The following is an 11426-nucleotide window of genomic DNA, read 5'->3' as shown; positions in this document are numbered from 1 at the left end:
TCAAGCTAAAAGCTAAGTGTAATATTGCGATTTTTGGTGAGCGATACAGAGTACTGCATAAGTCCTGCATTTAGATTTAGCCTGGATTTAAAGGAACTCAGTGTTTCAGCAGTTTTGCAGTTTGTTCCAGATTTATGGTTCACAGAAGCTGAATTATGCTTCTGCATCTGGAGAACCTGAATTTTGATATAACCACAGCAGATGTGTAATAAGCATATTTGTACTCTTATATAAAACCTTTATTTTTAATTTCCTTCTAAAAAAAATCCTTGTTCATATTGGTCCTTTATTCTTACTTTATTTTCTCTAAAGTCTAAAGTATTTCTATTTTTTGTTTGCTCACTATGAGCGCTCGAGAACTAAAGTCAAATTCCTTCTTTGTCCACACACAAAATTATTCTGATTCTGATGTTGAAGCAAATATTTCCGAAAAACTTCATCACATTTTTGAGCAAATTTATTGAAGGGGGACTTTTTTTTTTTTTTTCCTACTAATCGCTCATCATTCGATTGTATTCATCGATCTGATTTAACAGTAAGTTATCAGTGGTTCTCGGTATGCGATTCTGCTGAATTAATTTCCTTGGACCCTGTTGCAGGCAGAACACATGCAGGACCATGAAACAGCTTGGCTTTTACAGTAATGGGCCGATCAGGATGTTAGGCATAAAGGGGAACCTGTAATTGCATTCATTATTGAGATGAGTCTGATCCCAGCAAATTATGCCAAAAAAAAAAAAAGCAGCATACATTATCTTGCTGCGCAAAGGCCGAAAGAGAAGCCTGTGCAGAGGAAATGTGCCACAACGCCTGGACTCAGCAGCAATTTTCTGTCTCGAAGGCTTGATTCTCCTGTGAGGACGGACAGAAAACATTCCAGTGTTGTTGCTGAAGCAGCGAACACCCACCTAAAAGGACTGCAGCTTTTCCAGCTCCTTATGCTTAACAAATCGTCAGCAGGGTCTTTGTTTTACCGGAATACTGGCACATTTCCAAAGTTGTGTGAAATAGCGGGAAGAACATCTATTTCACCAAAGAAGTCTATATTTTTTCTTTCTTTTTTTTTTACACCAGCACCTGAAGTTATGCTGTTATTCAGAAAACCATTAAAGATAAATTCTTTCTGTGTTTTCTTTTTCTTCTCAGTTTTATGACTTTCCAGGCGTGCAAACAAACCGCTTTGCCACACTCCCAGTTTCTCCGAGTGAACAGAGAGATTATTCCAGAGGGAGACGGGACTGCAGTGAAATCTCCAGCAGCAGGCTGAAGTGTTTCCTCTGGGCTTCAGCTGGTGTCACTGACATGTGCCTCGCTTCTTACACTGCGGCACTGAATCCCTGCTGTTTATCAGGGACTGCTCATGTCGTTTGTTTTCTTTTTTTCTTTGAGTATCCTGTTAAATGTGAAATTCTCTGTTGAAGCTGCAGTTAGATAGCATCGCTTTGTAGTAGCTCCTGATAAAAAAATACCCACTTTCCTTCGCTCTGAATGCTATTCGTCTTCATTTGACTTTCTCATGAGGGATCTGACTGACAAGCTCTTCATAGACGAGTGTTTTTGACTTTGCCTGTTTAAATTCGATGTCCAATCAATCCTTAGAAACCCAAACAGCAGCAGACGCTAATTGAGTTTGACATCAGGTTCAGATGAGCCTGTAATCGTTAAATAATCAAAGAGAAGCGCATTTGTAATACATCTACTTGGTTCCGAGAGGATGACTATGATAAAAGAGATTTCACTCATACAACCCCTAAAAGACTATCATTTAATCTTTTAATAATTTTCCAGTTTTAAAATTACTTTTATGTCTATGTGACACATAATTCAACAGCATATATTTGATAATGAATTAAAAAAGGAGTAACAATCTGATGTGCAAACCCTTGGATCAATACTTCCTTGAAGAAACTTTTGATTCAGTTTTCCTGAGTTCACATCTGATATTAGTTACGGTGAATCTGTTTTTTTTTAAAATAAAGTTCTGCTGTCCCTAAAGGATTTTTGTTTATTGCTGTCTGCTGTGATGTCAGATGCGTTTTGTTCTTCTTAATTTGATGTTTTTGCTCCGCTGTATGAAATTAAGTCAAGAGAAGTTAATAAAAATGAGTCAAATGAAGATATTGGACAAAAGTGACTTTACAAAAAGAGGAATTTTCTCCAAAAATAATGAAAATATGAAACACAAACTGGTCAGAAAAGCTGCTGAGGGTAACACTAACACTGAACATGAATTTCTGGCAGCCACTGGTTGTGTTCTACATGTGACAAAAATCAAACAATCTCCTGCTTTCTGCATATGCCTGCACTGTGGAAGGTTGCAAAACAGAATTGATTTCTTCCAGCCAAGAGATCTTGGCATGGCAAAAATCTCCTACATCCTTGTGGGAAAATGTGTTGTTGTCTGATAAAACCAAGCTTATGCTTTTGGGCCACAATTCAGAGGCTTGTTCTGTATATTTTGGCCAAAACACAACGCAGAAACTGTTCACCAGCAAAAGAACACAATACCAAAAGCGGTGGCAGTATCATGCTCTGGGGTTGTTTTTATTTTAATGGAGCTGGAGTTTTGCGTATGAAATTACAAACAGTTCAAAATCTGAATTAAAAATAGCTAAAGATCAAGAAGGAGTTCATTTTTCAGCATCACAAACATTCAAGGTAAATACAGAACGACTTCATAGAGAAGAAAGTTATTGAACGGCCTAGTCAGAGTTCAGAACTAAAACCAAAAGAAAAACTGGGAACGAAGGTTCACCTTGCAGTTTGAGATTTGGAGATTTTTTAGCAAAGTAGAGTGGGGTAATGTTGCCAGGTTGACGTTGCATTCCTGCTGATTTTTACCAAAGAATCTTGAATGTTAATTATATCAAAAAGCTGTCCCAAATCATCAGTCGTTTTGCTTTTTTGTTTTAAAGCCTCCAAACAAAGTTGTTTGTTGTTTCACAGTTGAATTGCGCCAGATGGGTTTTCCAACACAAATAGAATGTGCTTTCAGATGAACAGTCATGGACTCATTTTCTACAGCACGAAAACACGGAAGAGTGCACAAAGAGTACCCACTGACCCTCTGTGTGTGACGCTACACAACTTTATTTCACCAAAAGATCTCCAAACACTGCTGGAAATGCAGCTGCACCATATTTCACCGCGCAACATTACGCCACATTAAGACACGTGTTGGACAGTGGACTCTGTATTGAGTTAATTCAAAGTTTATTATCTGAATTATGCAATCTATCTCTGCTCCAGTGGGCGCGTTTAAATCCACAGCTGGAAATCATCTGTTAAAACATATCAGCGCTGCTCAGTCAGTGTTGAAATTTTTTATTTTTTTTTCTTGGAAAATGCAGCAAAAAATAAAGTACAAACTGTAAATCCCGTAAAAGCAGAACAGTAAATTAAGTGACCGAAAGATTGAGATTATCTGACATTGGTAGCACAGAATGCCGAAGCTCCAAATTGATGCTCAGTACCTGTGATTTTCAGCGCTGCATTAAAACCTGACACAAACATGTAGTCGAAATCAGTGCATAAGCTCAGGAAACTCTTCCAAACAGCTGTTATCTCATTCTGCATGCAACACAACAGCATGGATCTGCTGTAAAATATTCTGGGTGCTGAACTGGCCTGTCTGCTGCCCAGATTTGTCATCCACTGAGCACACATAAAAATGAGACTCCAAACAACTGAAATTCAGTTAAACCAAGTGGAGTTGATCTGAGTTTCAAAAGGCTTTTCACGGCGAGTTTTCCCATTTTTAGCTGCTATTTCTGAAATGATCAGTAAAAAAAAAAATGAAATCATAAAATTTGAAGTTTTGCAATAAAAAAGTATTTTGTTTAGTCAAGTTTCAGACTGCAAGCTCAGGTCTTTACATGCAATATTCATGCCTCACCCTGCAGGAGTACAATATTTCAAAACGTCAGGAATCACCTTTCAGCTGAGAAAAGCTTGCCTTACGCTCGCTTTTTATGTCATCAAACTATCCAGAAAAGTATGTCAAGCATACAGCCGAGCTCTTATGGCGTCTGAACAGACCCGGAGTATGGCTGAATTAAAAGGTAGTGCGTGAAAATTGTTAAGCCGTTGTCGAAATGATCCATTTGCATACAGAGAAGCGGATCAGTCTGAGCGATGAGGCAATTACCCTTTTTACATCTTCTCCTTCAATTACCACTGGAGAGGAGGCAGAGGGTTAACAGATAAAGCCGACTCACCAGTTCAGCTAATGCACTTTGATATGATCTTTGATTAGCAGAGAGCGGCGTTTAGCAATACAGGAAATATTGGCTGTCTGCGTGGCTAAATTGTGGGAGTTCACAGCGGATAAAAGGCTAATCAAGTCGAAGGTGAGGAGAAAAGCTTTTAGCTTTAAACACCTCAGTGACTCGGGGCTGCAGGTGTTGGGGACGGCACTTTAATGAATTTTTATCGCAAAAGTCAGAAGAACAACAAAACTCCAAACTATATGCTTAACGAAAAAAAAATTATATGCACTATTTCTGGGAGTGCATTAAATGTTAGCTAATAAAACCTTGATTTAACATATTAGTTTGTGAGTGCAATTTTCAATATTGGTTGAATTCCAGCGTAAGTATTTATGATTACAATTTGCTGGATCAAGTGGTTTTGTTCTCATTGATCATGTGAGTTCATTCAGAGGAGAACAATGATGCTGATTGTCTGTTTTTTATATCAGTTATTTTGTGTGAATGACTGTCAGTAAAAAAAAACAAAAAAACAATTGAGAAATGTTTCAAGAGTTGTGGCCTAAAACATTTCTAGCAAAGCTTTAGATTATATTTCACATGTACTTGACGTATTTCATTCAATCAAATTGTATTTGTACAGCACATTTCAGCAACAAGGCATTTCAAAGTGTTTTACATCACAAAACCACAAAAATACAAAGTCACAGAACACACAGTCAACAATTGAAACATTACATTAGGTCAAGTGTCATCGTTAAATTCTTAATTGATTATGTTTAAAAAAAAACTATAAACAGGTGGGTTTTTAGTCTAGATTTAAAGGCACTCAGTGTTTCTGCAGTTTTCTCGAAGTTTGTTCCAGATTTGTGTTGGATAGAACGTGAATGTTGCTTCTCCTTGTTTGGTTCTGGTTCTGGTGATGCAAAACCAGAACTAAACAGAAGACCTGAGGGGTTTGGAAGGTTGATACAACTGCAGCAAATCTATTGTGGTGCTAAACCGTTCAGTGATTTCTAAACTAGTAACAAAGTCTATTTATTGAGCTCCAGGGAGCCAGTTTAAGGACTGTAGAACTGGTGTGATGTGCTCTATCTTCCTGGTTTTAGTCAGAACACCAGCAGCAGCATTTTGGATCAGCTGCAGCTGTCTGGTTGATTTTTTTAGGCAGACCTGTGAAGACTGTTGCAGTAATTAATGCGACTAAAGATTAACCCATAGATGAGTTTCTCTAGATCTCGCTTGAGACATTAGTCCTCTAATCCTGGTGATGTTCTTCAGGTAACAGAAGGCCGACTTAGTAACTGTCTTTATGTGACTGTGAAGGTTCAGGTCAGAGTCCATCACTTCTCTCAGGTTTTGGGCCTGATTGCTGGTTTTTAGTTGCAACAACTGAAGCTGTCTGTTGACTCAGCTCCTCTTTAGGTCCAAAGATAATAACTTCAGTTTTGTTATGACATTTCTCACTTTTTTGTCAATACAACAGTCTTTTTTTCTATTTACAGCTCTATACAGTGACAGTATTCAAGACAGAGCTGTTATAGATATCTTATCATCAAACAAGGAAGAGCATGTCTAGTTTACAGGGTGAAACTGAAAATGCCTTCCTGGAGTCAGAAAAATGACTGATTAGCCTTGAAGAACTAAGATAAAGGCCAAATGTTGATTTATCTGTATTCTTTTCAGATTTTTGTGTTCTCTGTCTAGAACAGGTTTATATTTTTCGTTTAAATGATGAAGAACTCATTGTTCCAGGCTCAGAGAGCTTCTTTTTGGTAGGCTGCATCCTCCTTTACCTGTTTGTTTTGGGGGTGGGAGGTTTGCCGTTGTTGTTGTTTACATCAGTGTACAGAGTACACTTAATCAAAAACATGCAAAAACCCTATTAAAATGAAGACATGCAACAGTTGCATAGACATTAATATGTCTGCCGTCTTCATAATTATAGAGAAACCCAAAGTTATTCAATCAAACTGAGAAACTCAGAAAAAAAATCTTTTCAATTAGCAAGGATATATGAATAAAGATTGATGTGAAACGGCATCAAATTCAACATAATTACATAGCTCAAAGCATAATAACTGCTTCAGACTGAGACGATGAATGCAATGCCTTCTAAAAATAAAGCAGGCGTTTTAGTGTGGTTTTCACTCACTTGTAGGGCAAAGACAAGTTCTCATTATTTAGGCCCGAGCTGTAAAAAAAAAAAAACTATTCTAAAAATGAAGGTGGTTAAATAGCTTTTGAATTGCAAATCAGTGTGCAGCGTTCACAACTCGGTGTCTCTCAAGTGGAGCATAAATCCTACAGATGATGGAAAAACTGTGATAATACAAGATTTTTCTCTCCTGGGTAGCTGATGGTCTGGGTTTGCATATTTTTAGAAAATGTCTAAAATACAGACTAAACAACTCTGAATATGTACAGAATTTCAACTTTTGATTGTGAGGGGAGGAAAAAAAAACTGCATACAAAAGATCTTCCTCAACCTCCTCTTCCTCATTTCTCTGTGTGAGCAGAAAAAAAAAATACACTGCAGCTAATGTTAAACCCGCTGACTGCACTATCACTCAGCTATCTGTGACTGCCTTCACTTCACCTCCGCCTGAGGCAGCAGAATTAATATGTGAATGAAACGTACGCATTTAAGTTCAATAGCAGGCAGAGGAAATGTAGAGCGATGAGGAAGAGTACGTTTATATTAGGGGGTCTAATTAGTCTGCAGGTTCAGGCATTAAGAAATAACGAAACCCTGTTATTATAAAGTCTGTCTTATGTTAGTGGAACGTAAGAGCCACAACAGAGAGAGAGAGAGAGAGAGAACTTGGCTTTATTTGCTCTACCCTATAAAGCTGCAGACAGAAGGGGGAAAGATAAGAGGAAGGAAGGACAGGGCTGAGTTTTATTTCATGTTGTTTTTCTCTCTCCCTCTCTCTCTACAGCCTCAGCAGTGCTTCACAAATTACTCTCCTCATGAGTCCGTTGTGTGTTCCTCATTATCCTTTAGGAACCCCTCGGTCTCTATCAGCTCTGGTCTGGAGCAACAACAAGAGAGCACGCAAGGCATGGCAACAAAGGTGGATAAATTAATCGATAAATAAAAATACTTTGACAGGTCAAGCAGTGGCGGTGCGACCTATCGAAGGAAAATGGGGTTTAAAACAAGACAAATGGAAACAGAATAGCCTTTTTTTTTCTACTCCCAAGATAGATGCAGCAGACATGATTTTCAGATTGAAATAAAATACCCATGAGGCTGTTCTGAAATGACATATATACCAGACGTGGCGACATATAGTGTGAGTCATGGACAAGACTGGAGCTGTTTCAGATGCAGTGTCATACACCAAAACCAGAACTCAACGCATTTCAATTCAAAAATACTTCAATAATCTCAAAAGAAAACTAAATTCTGTCCTGCTCATATTATCCTTAAGGAGTCGTTGTGAATGGTGATGCTGTGAGCAGGAATGATCTCCAGGAGCAGTCAGTCTTGCAGTGATTGTAAATAGGGCTCTGACTGAAGACTGTTGCTGTATGACAGTGTCATGTCTATTATGACACGCTAACAGCTCAATAGCCGGACATGTCCTGGATGAAAACATCAGTCGTTGCCAAGCAAGTCTAATCCACCTCCTTTGCTTTTGCTGCTCCTCCTTAAATCTCTGTCTGGCTTTATGGTTACAAAGCCAGGCAGAGAGATGTTGGAGTTGGGGATATGAAGCTTGCCCATTCTGAGATGGTTTGAACTTCCCCCTTTTCTCTGCATCCATGAAGCCTATTTTTCACCTCCTCTGGGAATTGGGGTCACAGATCAAGTATTCTGTTGGAAAAGCAATACTTTGTTGCCATGGTTACACATTATATCAACAGTCTGGAAGTAAGAAAGAAAGAGCAAAAATCCTTCCTGCTGCACAGCATCTAAAACCAGAGGGACAAATTGTCCAAACATGCAATGCCTCAGCCAAAAAGCATTATGAACACAGTAAACTGACTGCATTTACATATATATATGTTATAGGAGTAAAATATATTTTTGAATACACATTTCAACCTTAATAGTTCACCTTGAAAGTTTGTAACCATTGTAATACTTAATTTAATTACTAAACAATGTTTTTTAAAAAAACTCTGAATACATTTGCAAGGTACCGTGTGTAGGGTCTCTTTGTTTATTCTTGAGTGTGTGGCGCTGCGTTACTTCAAACCACTAATTAGCCTTATTAAAAATGATGAAAGGCACTCTATTGATGCAATTTTCCTAATTTAGAACCACCAGGCATCATAGGACAGCAAAACTTTGCAAAGCACAGCTTCTCTTCACATTTAACCATCTTATTTTGAGAATTGCATTAAAAGCTACCTTGACATTATGCCTTTTCTATATGTTTGTTTCAGCAAACAGAAGTAGGATCTTCAGCCAACGCTGGACTTGCATGTCTTCTTGGCCAAGAATGTAAACGATGAAAAGTAATTCTTTCTGATGCGGGCTTGTGTTGCCGGGTCCAGATTACTTTAAGTATTGAGGAGAAATGCTTTGCCTGTTACCATTGGTCATTTTGACACTTTCTGTTTAGCCTCTTCCGAGAACGCTACTTTTAATCTGTCATTTCAGAATAAAGCGAGAAGGAAAAATGCTCGGCTTTTGCCGCCTGGTGCATAATTTAAGCAAATGGGAGGGCTGCATTTAAAACATAAATTTCTCCTTGAGCAGCTTTAAGACCATGTGATGACCGCATCGCAGAGGGCAGACGGAGTTGTAACATTTTATAGGGTCGTCTAATGCTGCATTTTACCCTACTTACCCATTTTATTTCATAAAACACTCGACTCGGGCCAGACAGGGAAGCTTGTCCTCCAGTGTGTTTGGGATATGAATAGTTTATGAGTGTGTTGTTTGCTGCTCTCAGTGTATTATCACTGAAAGGCAAGGAGATGTGAAGAGACATGAAATAAAGTTTAACATTGAAAATAAACTCACATAATTCCACTCTGTGGTGTCTGTTTTAAGTGATCTGGCTCTGCAAAAAAAAAATAAATAAATTATAAATGGGTTGACGTGAAGATGCACTAGGCAACCAGGCTGGAAGTTATGCAATAGTGTAGAGTGATCATGTGGCTACAGTGTAAAAACAAAAGTTTCTAATTTATGGTAACATACTGTATTTATACGGTACAATTCTGCTGCCAGTATTTTTCTGTAAATTTGAGACGATTTTTTTTTTTACAGTGTGTGTTTTCATTGACTACAGTTTGCCTTTATTAACATTTTTAGTAACATCTTGGGATATTTCAGTTTAGTTAATGTGACAAATGAGCCTAATCTGAATCCATAATCTAATTTATTAAATATGACTGTAAGTAGTCCAGAATAGTGAGATGGAATTGAAATGAGACACAGTTATCAAAAATATGTGGAAACAAAAATCCTGAGAAAATGTGACAGCAGTTGTCACATTTTCGGATATACTCGATCCATTCGGCTGTCTTTTAGAGTATGTTTCTACCAGTTAGAGACATTTAGTCAATACTTTTTTTCCTCTCAACCTCAATATTCAATTGGATTTAGGTTTGGACGTTTTTACAGGTTAACCTCCTTCCTCCCACCCTCAAGTCTTTTGTAATCTCTAACAGATTTTCTTCTAGGATTGCTCTGAAATGATCTTCTCTCATCTCACTGTGTTTCAGTGATGTGCAGGGTTAGTTTTCTATGACACGTGGCATTTCCCATTAGTTCAGATCAATATTAAAATAAGGAGACAAAACTGCTATTTTCTTACAATGTCACATTAGAGAGTCTCTGTTTAGAAAAATACCCTGCTGGGTACAAAAGATATTTTCACTGATAATTAGTTACTCTGAAGCTGCTGCTTTCCGGGCAGCTGAAAGCTACACCTGAGAAAAAAAGAACAAGGTGAGCAATTTTCTCTTTCTTTGTCCTTATTTCGAGAATCCTCTTCAATTTTGGATAATTGAAACATAATTAGCTGCTCTCATTGAGCTAAAAGACACTGATTATTGAGGTTCTATACGAGTTGCCTGAAGAACAGTGAGAAACACGACCCGCATCAGTCAGATATCTTCCTTACGAATTCTGATTTTACTGTTTAGTTATTGTTTGCTTCTTGTACAGTGGTGGTCTCTAGTCTCACCGAACTGAGATATAACTGCTGTGTGAGTTTCCATCTTAATTAGATGCTTTTCTATCACCCACACACCATACGCCAAAAAAGTCATACGTGGGAGGATGTTTGCTTGTTTGGAATATGTAAGGCCGTCTTTATTTTATGATCTTTATTGTGGTGGGGGTTTTGCATTCTTTGCAGTGGAGTATTTCAGTATTTTGTCCAACAGTGTTGCTGTGCAAACACCGTGACTTTCAGATGAAGATTTTTACTGACATGTCTTTAGATGCCGACTTCAAATACTACAACGTGCATAGCTGTAAGTTAAATTTCAACAGCTCTTGTAATAATCCTGCTATGAACTATTTTTTTGCAGCGCGTATTGGTTTTCTGGTGAGGTTTCTGTCATTCTGCTGCTCTCTGTTGGTGATAAGAGACTACTGCAGGAAAAGCTTTGAGCAACGCTAATCTGCGCTGACACAGAGGTCATTAATTTTCTTCCCTGATAGCTTCCTCTCATCTCTTTCTCAGCCTTGCTGCAGCGGTGCTGCAGCAGAGGCGGGCTGATGGGCTACGAGTGGGATGCACTTATAGCTTCACTCGGTTGTACACATTTGATGATGGAGAGTCCCATATAATTCACATCATTTCAGCTCTTTCTGTGATACTTTGTGGAGAAAGATCTGTATTCTACCACCTCCTCAGATAATAACTACTCCATCACAAAAAGATTATTTTTTTTTCTAGACCAAAGTCTTGAAAGCTAAGAAAAATGTGCAATATAAAAATGTATTAGCAGAGGGGGTTAATATTTATAAAAGCAAAATCCTGAAAGTGTTTACTCTGTGCAAACTTTATACTGTGTGTAAATGTTTACAAGTATATTTATGTATGTTTCAGTTAGCTTTTAGGAGATAATAATTGTTCTGTAAGGTAAAAACATGGTGTGTTATCAATTTGGATTCGTTTTTTTTTGTTGCATTATTTACATAAGGTACTTGGTGACACCATCCATTTATCAACATAAGCCAGAGAGTAGGAAATAGTTACATTTACTCAATTACTTTACTTGAGCAACTTTTTGAAAAAAATT

This window comes from Poecilia reticulata, chromosome 15, assembly GCF_904066995.2.
Source record: "Poecilia reticulata chromosome 15, P_reticulata-male-v2, whole genome shotgun sequence".
Lineage (NCBI taxonomy): Eukaryota > Metazoa > Chordata > Actinopteri > Cyprinodontiformes > Poeciliidae > Poecilia > Poecilia reticulata.
Note: the sequence above shows the minus strand (reverse complement) of the source record.